Source organism: Manis pentadactyla, chromosome 4, assembly GCF_030020395.1.
Source record: "Manis pentadactyla isolate mManPen7 chromosome 4, mManPen7.hap1, whole genome shotgun sequence".
Classification (NCBI taxonomy): Eukaryota; Metazoa; Chordata; class Mammalia; order Pholidota; family Manidae; genus Manis; species Manis pentadactyla.
In genome coordinates this window covers 32,258,622-32,270,771 of record NC_080022.1, presented here as the reverse complement: position 1 = coordinate 32,270,771, position 12,150 = coordinate 32,258,622, and the positions used below count along the sequence as shown (strand labels likewise).

General features: G+C 52.7%; 1 protein-coding gene across 8 annotated transcripts in view; it reads left to right on the top strand.

Annotated features, from left to right (window-relative positions):
• The window catches only part of HIVEP3 (HIVEP zinc finger 3), a 497,332-nt gene that overhangs the window by 359,703 nt on the left and 125,479 nt on the right, over positions 1-12,150 (top strand). For 2 of the 8 annotated variants that reach the window (XM_057500095.1, XM_036892765.2), the window contains exon 1: positions 7,960-9,486. The exons of the other annotated variants lie outside the window; for them this stretch is intronic. The gene's annotated coding sequence lies outside the window, so the exon portion shown is untranslated. Of the gene's footprint in view, positions 1-7,959; positions 9,487-12,150 lie in introns of those variants that run through there. 8 annotated transcript variants of the gene reach the window in all.

Below are 12,150 nucleotides of genomic sequence, written 5' to 3'. Positions count from 1 at the left end.
CAGGATTTGTTTCTCTGGCAATTCCAGACGGAGCGAATCCCAGACAGAGATGAGACTCTGGGACGGAAGAGCAGATGCTCAATCTAAAATTAGGCAGCTGACTGTGACTTCATCTAGGCTGCAGGGACTGATCTGCTGCTTACACCTGTCACTGTGGTGTGGAGGCAAAGCAGAGCCCCTGCCTCCCTGTAGAGGCTGAGTGGCAATATGACAGCCTCTGCAGCCTACCTGGAGTGCCTCCCTGCTTGTTACCTGGTTGGCGCCTCACAAATGCCCCAAAGAGGAGCCTGTCCCTGAGATCTCCCCTCCTGTCCCAGCCCTCAGGAGCTGGGTCTCCCGACTTTGGCATTGAAGGCTTCCCCAAGGAAGTTAAATGACCTGCCAGTATCATCCCCAGCAACCAGAGTCCAAGCAAATCTGGAGCCCAGCCCCAAATGCAGGCAGCAGGAAAACAGGCCCAGGGGGCTGACACAGGAAGGAGCTCTGGGGTGTCTGAAATCGAGGAGGATGGTAATCAAGGGAAAGCTCTTCCTGCCTCTCCTTTGTTGGCTGTTTCCTCTTCCATTCAGGCGTCTTCTGACTCATTGCCTGCCCAGGCTGTGTCCTGCTCTTGGGGAAAAGTGGTGCTATGTCCCTTGGAGACCTCTTGTGGGGGCCGCGTCTACAATCATTTATTTTCCTAAATATTTCTCATTTATTTCTCCTTCATTTATTTCTCCTAAAGCTACAGTTCTCACAGGGCCTCCAAGGCCCCAGGCAGTACACCTGACACGCACTCACCTGAGGGCCTTTACCTGTAAAGGTCTTCCCCCAGTATCTACATGACTCAGTTCTTCACCTGTTTCAAGTCATTGCTCTAATGCTACCTTTTTAACGAGACTTACTCCAACTCCCCGATTTAAATTCGTGACCCACCTCCCATCCCTGCATTCGGATTCCCTTACTCTGTTCTACCTGTGCTTTCCATAGTATGTATTGCCTGCTAGAATGTTATATAATTCACTTGTTTATTCTGCTTCTTGTTTATTATCTAACTCTTCCTTCTAAAATGCAAGGTCCATGGGGACAGATTTTTGTCTATTTTTATTCACTGGTGTACTTCCTCTATGTCCCCAGAATGGGGGCAGGGCTTATAGTGGTGTTCATGGAATTTTGCTAGAGAATGTATGTATTCGGGCAAGGAAGAGGTACCTGGACCCAGGGCAGCGTCCCTCCTCGACCCCTCCAGAGGAAGGTCCCTGCTGTCAGCACTGCCTGTACGTCCTCTTTGGACTTCCATTTGCTCATCTGGCAACCGGGGCTGATGGTCACTGTCCTGTCTCTCACAGAGCTTGGGAGGTGATAGGGCATGGGTGTGATTGTGCCCCCAAACTAAAAAGGGCTACCCAAATATGTGTGAGGTATCAATCTGTTCAGTCAGCACCATTGAGCACCTATTGGCTGCTCAGACCCATACTGAAGGCTAGGGGTCCATAGAGGAATGACAGTGTGCCCATCTGCAGGAAGGTTCTCCCAACTCTAGATGTCAGGGGTTGGGACATGTCCACTCGTTTTGGAGAGTCACTGGGCCAATGGGACTCCAAATAAGGAATGTGCAACCCTTGTGAGATCTGGGGAATGAACGTCTTTGCCCCCTCTATTAGTCAGTTTTCTCTAGAGACACGGAGCCAATAGAATATATATATATATATATATCTCACATGCATGTATGACATATACATGCACATGAGAGAGAGAGTTGTTGGCTCACATGGTTATGGAAGCTGAGAAGTCCCAGATCGGCAGTTGGAAAGCTCCAGCCCCAGAAAGCCGATGGTGTGAGTTCCAGTCCAAAAGCCAGCAGCCTTAACACTCAAAAAGAGCTGATGTTTTAGTCTGAGACCAAAGGCTAGGAAAAAGCATTGTCCCAGCTCAATCAGCCAGGCCAGAGAGGTCTCTGCTTCTCAGCCTTTTTGTTCTATTCTTGTCTTCAGTTACCTGAATGAGGCCCACTGCACTGGGGAGGGCACTCTGCTTTACTCAGCCTACTGCTTCAGATGTTAATGTCATCTGGAAACACCCTCACAGTGTGTCTGTGGATATTCTGTGACCAGGATAATGCTTGGCCAAGTAGCTGGGCACCATGTGCCCAGTCAGTCTGACTCAGAAAATTAATCATCACACCCTCCTCCCCACCCTCAAAATGCCATTGATTCTCTTTACCTCTGAGCCCAGACCCAGCCTCCAAATCCATGTGTCTCCCTTCCCCTCCCCAGGTCCCTGGCTCTTCCAGCCTGCCACCCTCGGGGATGATACCTCTGCTTCCAAACTCCCCTGACCCAGCCCTCTCTAAGTGGTACCCACTATGTGCCCCGGGATGCTTGCTGGGATTCTCAACCAGTCAGATTCAGGGTGGGGTTGAGGGGCAGGTGGCAGGAAATCAGCAGGAACCCCTGGGGGAAACGGAATGGTTTTCAGGTTGGAGGGACATGACTGACCACGTTAAGTGCTTGGGGCTCCTGAGGGATCGATGGGGACTTCACCTGCCCTCCCAGGCAGGGACAATGCTGCTTTATTCCCCAACTATGGGAAGTATAGAGGAAAGCCTCCAGGAGCTCTGTATGTCATGTACCTACTAGGTGCCAGGCAGAGACCCTCAGAGTTCTCCCACTGAGGGGGACATCAGACACAAATACTCTACTAGAATGTGATAAATGCTCTGATGCTGTATGCAAAGCAAGAGTTACAGGAACACTGAGGAGGGGGTTTAATTCTACTAAGGGTAGGGATTGAACAGAAAAAAGTAAGAAAAATAGACCTTATAGGATGAGTTGACTAAATAGTCAAGGAAAGTTAATAGGCAAGCAGAAGGGAAGGATGGATGAGGGGATAGGAGGAGAAGGAAGGGCATTCCAGGTAGAAGGAACAGCATGAGCAAAGTCATGGAATATGACAATTCTGTGTTTATAGAACTAAATATGAGTGATCCTACCCAGGCCAGGCCCTCCTTGCAGGAGGACTCCAAGGCTGAAGAAGGAAGACTTGAGATCTCACGTCCTGCAGTGGGAGTGAGCCTGAGCAGGGGTGGAATGAGACCACTTCTAGATTTCTTTGTTGTTAGATGGAGGCTCAAAAAGTAGTTTCAAACCAGCACCCTCTTCCCCCATTTGCATTCTCTCCTTCCCATATGTTCAGCATCATTTGTTGCTTTGATTCACTATTATCATAGTTATTTTCCAAGTGTGCAGGTCCTCTCTAGAACCACTGTCAGATGCACAGACTCTGTGGTGCCTCTGTGGTCTTGCCTTGGGATTCCCTGACACCTGCTGCTGCCACCCTCAATCCCTTGTCCTGGGCAGGCCACACGGGCAATAGCAACACTGTAGAATAGGTCACATGGGGGGAAAAGGTTTTAAGGCCATCTCAGGATCTCCCCCTCTCTCTTGCCATCCCGAAACCCTCTTTCTTGTCATACCTGTTACTCTTTACCTTGTCTTGATATTTATGGGGCCTGATTAATTTCTTACCCCAACAACTGTACGAGCTGTTGTCAAAGACTAAGTCTTATGCATCAGAGTATCCCCAGAGAGCTTGAGTGGAGGTGAGGCTTTCTTTATTGAGCATGTACTACACACCAGCTTTCATTCTTGATACTTACAGTGCATTTTCCCATTTAACATTGTCGGCTCTCACTTAATCTTCACAATCTTTCCCTGAGGTGTATTATCCTCCTCATCTTAACACTTGTGAAAACTGAGGCTCAGGGCATTCTTTAAGCAGCTAGTACATGTCAGTCAGGACCTGCAGACAGACTCTCTTAATCCAAATCTTAGAAGGTGATGCTTTATTGCTGCACTTCCCGAAAGCCATGTGCAGAGTAAATACTTGTTGTTATTGATGGTCTCACAAATTGGTCCCTTGACTTAGGGGAAAACCTGTTCTCACAGCTGCCAGGGAAGTGTGAGGCTTGACTAATCTTCTGATTTCCTGGAACCAAAGGACCCGCCCTCCCCACCTTGGCCCTGCGGGAGTCCCCAGAAATGCTGATGAAAAGCCAGAATGAGGTAGACACAGGTGTCAGGCTGGACCAAAGCCTCAGTCAGAAGCATAGGGCAAGAGGATGCTATTGTCATTTTGGGAAAACTAGTCAGGGGACCTGAGGCTGACTAGCCTCTTGTAGCTGTTTTACTGGACAGATGGCCAGAGGGCCAGGAGTCTGACTAGCAGGCTCTGACTACCTGTGATGATCCTGACATTGAGTAAGATGTGGTTGTGCAGAGCTGCAAAATCTTAGTGGATAAGAGATACCTGAATAAAATGACTGTGCACAATGTGGCACCAGCCAGGATAGCTTGTACCAAGTGCTTGAGGTTCACAGAGGAGGAAGCAGCCAGTGCCACCTGAGGGACCAGGGAGGCCTCCACAAGCGAAATGGCCTCTGAGCTGACCTGAAAGGCTGAATGGGAGCCAGCAAAAGCAGATGTGGGTGAAGGGGAACAGTGCAAGGAACTGCATGTGCAAAATGCATTTGGCTGGTTCAGAAACAGTGATTCTATATGGTGGGAGCATAGGGTGAATAGGAATGGTACAGAGAGAGGGAGGCTTGGACAGATAAACTGAGGCTCAATTGTAAAAGACACTAATAGAAAGAGTACTTTAGCTGGGCAGGGACCCACTTGGGTGTGTCTTCAAGAGTTCCATTTTGTGGAAAATGGATTGGAGGGAGAGGTGGGCAGGGGCGCCAGGGAGAAGGCTGTTATAACTGGTAGATGATGGTGGCCTGGACTAGGGCAGCAGGGGTGGAGAAGGGATTCTGGCTTCAGATTTGGGATGATGGGTGCCCCCGTTAATGAAGATAAACAGTGTAGGAGAAGCAGGACTCTGGGGCATAATATGGGCACAAAGTAACAATTGCTGCTCTTAATTGAGCCCCTACTCAGTGCTGCATATGCTCTCAAGGGCTCTTTTGAAGTATCTTGTCACATCTTCACAGCAGCTCTTTGAGCTGAGGACATGCAGGTCAGCCACATCATAGAACCTGGCCAAGGTGCTGGGATCTGAGCTGAGGTCCATGTGGATCTGTTACCACAGCATCAGGTGAGGGAAAAAGTGAGCAGTCAACTGAGTCAGGAGGTAGGGAACAGCCCTCAGGCTGGGGAGAAGGGCTGGGGCTGAGAGCTCCATAAACTCTAAGAGTCTCTAGGTCTCTGGCCCTGGAGACAGACGGCTGCCTCTGTGAGAAGTGAGAACCAGAGTTGCACGTCTGCAACAGATCAAGAGAACATCTCCCACAATGCACACTGAGAGAGTGAAACAGCACAAAGCATTTGAGTCCAGGAAATCATAGCCGTGAGAGATGAGGGGTGGACAGAGGGATGGCTGGTAATTACAAGACCTCAGCATAAATAACCTGGAGGGCCTACAGAGCGGTTACTGAGCCTTACCTTGAAAGCTCTCCCATGAGCACTGTGGCAGTCCTCAGCTCCTTAGGAACAACCATGTGTTCCAAAACTGGACCTGTAATTTGGTTTTTAGGGGGCTAGAAACAAAATTTCACAGAAAGACAACCTCCTAGATAACAGATCAGATGCCCTCCCTGCCCTCTGCTCCAATCCCTTTTAGCCTGTGAAGTCTACGGCATGATGTTGGCTTTACGGCAGCACCAAGCCCAGTTGTATGTGTGTGTGTAGCATCTCTATGGAAACAAGCATTCAGCTCTCTAGCCTGGGACACCTGAACCATGGTCTCCTTGAATCGTAGCTGCACAAGTGGAAGGAATCTGTCTCCCACCTTGTGCACCCCCTGCCCTGCCCCAGTCTTGGCAAACAGCACTGGGGCATTTAGCAGGTTACAATGGGATGATCTATTTACCTGCTAGACTCCATCCTTGGATGGAGCTCCTTGAACACAGGTTTGTGTGTTACACGTTCCCAGAACAGGAAAGGGGCCTGATTCATGTTTGAGGAATGAAGGAATGTGGCCAAGCACTGGGAATTTCTCAAGACCTAGCCCAGAAGGAAATGGCACCTGGCACCACCTGCCTTTCAACCTGGGGCCCCTGCAGCTACAGGGTGGGAAAGGTGTCCTGGGCCCTAGGTTCGGGGTGGTGACTCATGGGGCAGAGTTGGGCTCATGCTGCTAGCTTTGAAGCAGGGCTGCCGGCCCCCATCCTGTGTATCTGACCTCTGAGGCTAAAGTCCTGAAGACCTGCAGACCTGCACTGAGAACTGGCACTAGAATTGGGATGGAAGCTGAGTCTCAAGGTGGGGATGGGTAGCTCTGGTTGTGGGAGGAGCTGTGTGAAGGCTCCCCACTGACACTCCTGGCCTGGAGGATCGCCGCAGCTGGATGGGTCCTCTGTGACTTGAGGGGCAAAGAGTAGGACCTCTGGAGGGTTCACGGGGTTCCAGCATGACTGTGTCTGGCATAGTGAAGGTATTTGATAAATTGCACTTTCCTCCATCCCTTCCCGTCAGGTCTGTGTGTTTAAGGGTTGAGATGTCCCAGGCTGCCTGGATGGGGCTGCATAGGAGACTGTTGAAAGAAGGAGGAAGATAAATCGCAAGCCACAGAAAATTGGAACAAAGCAGTAGTTCAAGGAAAGTCTCTGCAGAGCAGACATTCCAGGGATGCCCCTTGGCACAGCTTCCTGAACATCCAATCTGGTCTAGCTGAGAAGCCCACCTTCCATCCAGGTCCCCGCCAGATCCCTTGGAACCTCAACCACTGCTCTGAGTTGAATCATTCTGCCCTTCCTATGGTTAGTTTGTCTTTCAATTTGCCCCCTGGGATCATTCATTCACTTAACAAAAATGTAAACTTATCAGCCCTGGCAGGAGAGAAGAATCAAGATGAGAAGTTCCTTGCAGCTCCCCATCTGGAGGAAGGGGAGGTCTCTCCCAGCTGACTGCAACTTGGGGTGATGGGTGCATCTCTAGAGGCAGGAAGCATTCAGCTCAGGAAAGTAACTTAAGTCCATTCAGAGGTCCCAGTAGGCAGGGTTCTCCTTCAGAGCTGGGGGAGGGCACTCATTCTGGGGCAAGAGCAAAGCTGTCATGTAAACCTTTGTGCAAATGACAAAATGTCACCCCTCGGGGCATATGAATTATAACAAGACACCCACTTTCTCCTGCCTGGAGTTGCTCCAGGTCAGGAGCATTAAGTAAGCAGGGCATCAGGGGTAGGGCAGAAGTGTACTGAGAGGCAGGGACCTGTCCCAGGGTACACTGTCCTAGCTGCCCTAATCAACGGAAGGAACTGTATCAAAGGCAGGCTTCATTCAGGGCATGAAGGACAACAGGAGGAGTAGAGCCATTTCAGACAGAAAATTTTTTTGCAAAGACTCCAGAGAGTGAAAGCTGGGGCAGGCAGGTTAAGAGAGGAAAGGACTGGGCAAAGGGCTTAGAGGGCTGAGCTGCAGGAATGTACCTGGTCAGTGGGGCCCTGCATGTTAGAGGTCAAGGAGTGCAGTCTTTCCCATTGGGGCTTTGTCAGAAGAAGCAATGACCCATTTAGAGCAGGGATTGGGTTCTGGGAGCTGACGGAAGATTGGGAAAACTAGGATGGTGGCAATAGAGGCTGCTCTAGATCATCCCAATGTAACCTGCTAAATGCTCCAATGCTGTTTGCTAAGCCTGGGACAGGGCAGGGGGTACACAATGTGGGAGATGCGATTCCTTCTACTTGTGGGGCTACGATTCAAGGTTCATATGTCCCAGGCTAGATAGCTGAACGCTTGTTTCCAATAGAGGCTGCTCTCAATAAAGCAGCTGGGAGGTTTGGCAATTAGCCAGCAGGTATACAATTGTGTACATGAGTGTGTAGGCCTGTGCCCAACTATAATCACACCTCCTTGTGCTCCCTGAAAGCCCTGGAGCTATGGCTTCCTCCTGGCAGCACCAAGGAGTGTGGTTGTCTCTTTGGAAGTTGGGGTACCCTTCATTAAAGCTGGTGGTCTAGGAGGGGTTTTGTTTTGTGCTCACCTGGCTTTGGACAAAGGGTGGACACTCTGCCATAAGCTATTGTAGGTAGAAGGCACAGAAATCCCCATCCCCACTAGCCCTGTCCCCAGGGCCCAGATGGCCTCTGGTCCGAGGAAACCCATTCCCTGCAACAGGCAGGGCCTTGAATTGCAGGCCATTGCTTTGGAGTCAGAGAAAGCCTGGAGCCTCAAGAAGCTTTCTTGGAAGCTCTGGTCAGTACAGTGGTTTCTTGAACTTTTATTACCCAGAGAGGGAGTGCCTCCTTCAGTTGGTGCCCTGGACGCTTTCCTTGCCTCATTCTAGTCCCGACTTTGGCCCCAGGCGCCAGAACCTCCTGAGGCTGTTCCAGGCTAGCAGAGCCAGGCCCACAGTCAGCCAAACCTAGGGTCAGCCCTCGTTCTGCCAAGAGTCGACCTTTGGCAAATCACCTGACATGTCTGAGCCTCAGTGTGAACATCTGTAAAATAGATAACCGGTGAGGTCTGAGGCCTTGGTCATTCTGCCCCCTCTGGAAGCAGGCCGGTGGGAGCCTGAGTGGAGGCTGGCCCAAGTGCGCTGGGGACTAGCCAAAGCCAGGACCGGTGTGACTCAGGGCGCAGGTCCTGGGATCCGGCAGCTTCTGGTAGAGTCAGGCCATCGGGAAGCCCCGGGTGCTCTCAACCCGCCGTGCCTCTGCAGGAGCCCAGGGAGCCCGGCCCAGGCCCGCCCCGCCCAGCGCCCACTAGGGCGTGTTCCCACCTTCGGAGGCGCGGGTTTCCCGGAGTCTGGCCGGTACCGGGGAGTTAGACTGGGAGCGCCCACTTGGGGATGACAAGGGACGCCTGCCTGCCGGGCCGGGTGCCGAGGCAGGGCGCCGAGCAGCAGGGCCCTGGCGGCGGCGACCGGGGCTTCCCTGACTGCCCTCCCCGGAGGACCCGGGAGGAAATGACAGGGCGGGAGCCGGGGCGGGCGCGAAGGGAGGGGCGGCGCCCGGGGTGACACGGCCCGTCACTGAGGAGGCCGCCGCGCAGACCCTCCCCGCGCGGGGAGCCGGGGATTCCCCAGACACAGACCCTCCCCCGGCGGCCGTCCGCCCGCCGCGCCCTGGCCCCCTGGGACCCCAGAGCGGCCCGCGGCCAGGCCGGCACACCGAGGCTGAGCGGGCCGGAGAGGCTCCCCGGGAGGGCGCCGGGGTCCCCGGGCGCAGCGACAGGAAACTCTAGGGAGTGAATGGAAAGAAGTGGGTGGTCCGGCCCCTGCGACTTCCCCTGACATCACTGCCCAAATAAGGAGCTTCCAAGCGGCCGCGGGGCGGCCCAGAGCCGCGCCCGCCGCCGGCGCCCGCCAGCCAGCCCGCCCCGCGCCCACCCCGCGCCGCGTGGGCCGCCAGCGAGCGCCCGGGGCACCGCCGGGCGGAGCCGAGCCGGGCGGAGCCGAGCGAGCGGGCGCTGCCGAGTCGCGCGGAGGCCGGGCGCGCAGCCCAGCGCAGCCCAGTCCAACCCCGCGCAGCCCACCCCGGAGCAGCGGAGCCGCGGCCGCTCGGCAGGTAAGCAGTGAGCGCCCCGCGCGTCGCGCCCCCGCCCCGGCCGGGGAGCCCCGGGAGCCCGGCGCCGCGAAGCAGACGAGCAGCCCCGTCCGGCCCTGGCCGGCAGCGGAGGGACGGGCGGGAGCCCAGCCAGTAGGAGAGCGCTGGGTGAGGGCGCGTGTGCAGGAGCTCCTCGGTACCAACTCGCGGGACCTCCGGGACTCCTCCGTAGCCCGGGGTTGCCTGGTGCACGCGCACTCCGTCTGCGTTCCCAGACGCTACTTCTGTCACCGCCCTGGGGTGACACCAGCGTTCCCGCGTTCACACTTCTGTCGCACACTCGAGCCTGGCACAGCCCCGCTCGCCATTGGTTTGCACAGCCCCCTGTGCCCGGAGCAGACCTTCACCCCGCCACGCCTCTCAGGTCTTGCTCTCCTATACAAGGTGGGCCATGGCACGCCGGTGGGAACTGCTGAATGGCTTTGGCAGCCCTGGCTGCCCTTCCCCCTGGAGATCGTGGCACTTTCAGACAGTTACAGCTGACCAGCTTTGGGCTCCTGGGAGTGAGTTAAACCAGCATTGCTCTGGCTCTTCCTCTTGCAGAATGGCACCTGGCACAGGGGTACAGGCTGTGGGGGTGCTGTACCCGGAATGGTCAGGAGGGTGTGGTGATTGGTAGAGAGCTACTCCCAGCCTCACAGCCTGGGTGTTTCCAGAGTGGCTCCTACTCCACGGGCATTTCTCTTGAGCACACTCCCCTATCCTCTCCCCTTGCAACCACCCCAGAGTGCCTGGGCTCCAGACAGCAGTGGTGGGGCTGCAGAACAGGTGCGGTGGGAGTCAGCCTCTGCATCTTGCAAGGGGCTCTGCTTAGTGGCTACAGTCGCTTATCTATAAAATATACAATGGATTTACTGACGATTTGTGCAAGGACATAGGGGAAGCTGATAAAGCCAAGTTAGGGGTCCATCACTTAGTGGCTCTGCAAGGAGTCCTTCATCTTTTTTCAGACTGTATTTTATCATCTGAAAAATGGGGATTAAGGTCCCCAGAGGAATGTTGTCAGGGAGTATTGAGATCATACAAGTGACAATGATTTGTAAATATAAAGCCCTGTGCACATGCCACTCACATGTTTGTATGATTCTGGGCTGATATTTGCCATGGCTCTGCTCTGTGCTTTCCGGAGATTGCACACCATTTCTGGTCAGTCGTCTGCAAGAAAGGGGCGTTAATAAGTGTCCTGTGTGCCTGCTAGTACACTACCTAAAGTGTGTTCTGTGGAACAGTCATTCTGAAAGCTGGGCCATGAGTAACATTTTCCCTGTTCTAGGAAGTCTGGCAGATTCTACAAGCTCTCTATCACCCTTCTGGCCAATTACAATCCATACTGACAAATTAAAGCATCCCAGAAATGCTGCAATAAAAGAACCTGCTTAACTTTGTCAAAACCAGCATTTCCCTAACTTGACCCTGTAGCCTTTTTCAAGTTACGCATACTTGCTTTCTAAAGAAAGAGTGCTTCTGGGGCTACCAAAAGAGATGATGTATTGTAGAGTTGTAAACAAACTTTGAGAGCTAAGCTCTAATTGCCTCCTTGAATGAAGGGTAAGTAGAAGCCCAGAGAAGGTGAGTGTCTTACCTGAGATAACACAACTAAACACTGGCCCAAGATCAGCCAGCAGTTAGTTAGTGGTTAAATGGGACCAGAACCCAGACTCCTCATGCAGTGCTCTCAGCCCCTTCAGTTGTATCCAGAAGTTGACAGTTCTCTTCTGGAAGCAGGCTTGCTGCTTTATGTGGACACTCTGCAGAATATATTTGACAAACTTAAGGATTTAAATGATTTATTGTCGAATGGTTAAAATGATAATCAGTAGCTACTGTATGTCATTTGTTTCTGGACCTCAGCATGTAAAGTTCACCAGATATAGAACCTGTGGTGAAGAATAATGAGAATAATGGTACAAGAGTCATCTCACACACACACACACACACACACACACACAAACACGCTCACAGTCATGCACTCCTACACATGATCCACTTCTCAACACAAATCTCTCTCTATACTCTCACATGCTCACACATTCGGTCCTATACACTCATTCACACATATATCCCTATGCACATGCACATGCTCATGCACATGCACACACGCTTACTCACCTGCTTCCACTCCTACACACACCCTGTCACACACACTTCCATCCTGTTGTGCTCTCAGCTGTATTCAGGAGGCACTTGTGGCAATGGGCCTCTCCCCTTGTTCCTCATCCCCAGGGCTGATGGGATGCCTGGCACCAGCTCCCCAAAAGTAGTACTGTGCACATGGGAAGCCCCTTGCTGGGCCAGTCTGATATTTGCATTTCCTCGGTGTTTTCCTGTTTATCCCATTTTCTGCCATAATTATCCCCCCACATTTTTTTGGTCTGCTCTTGTTTGGTCACACATGACATGACTAAAAATGCTCTGGCTTCTACTGAATTGTTTGTCTTAATCAACCATCAAAGCTACTAGGGCAAGGACTTTGTCTCATTTGTTTGATTGGAATCCCCAGCTCCTAGCCTGGCACAGAGAAGATATTCAGTATGCATTTATTGAATGACTGAGTGAGGGAGAGAGGGAGAGACTGCTGGCTGCAAGGATGTCTGTGGCTCAGGCCAACATCCAGGGGGATTTGCT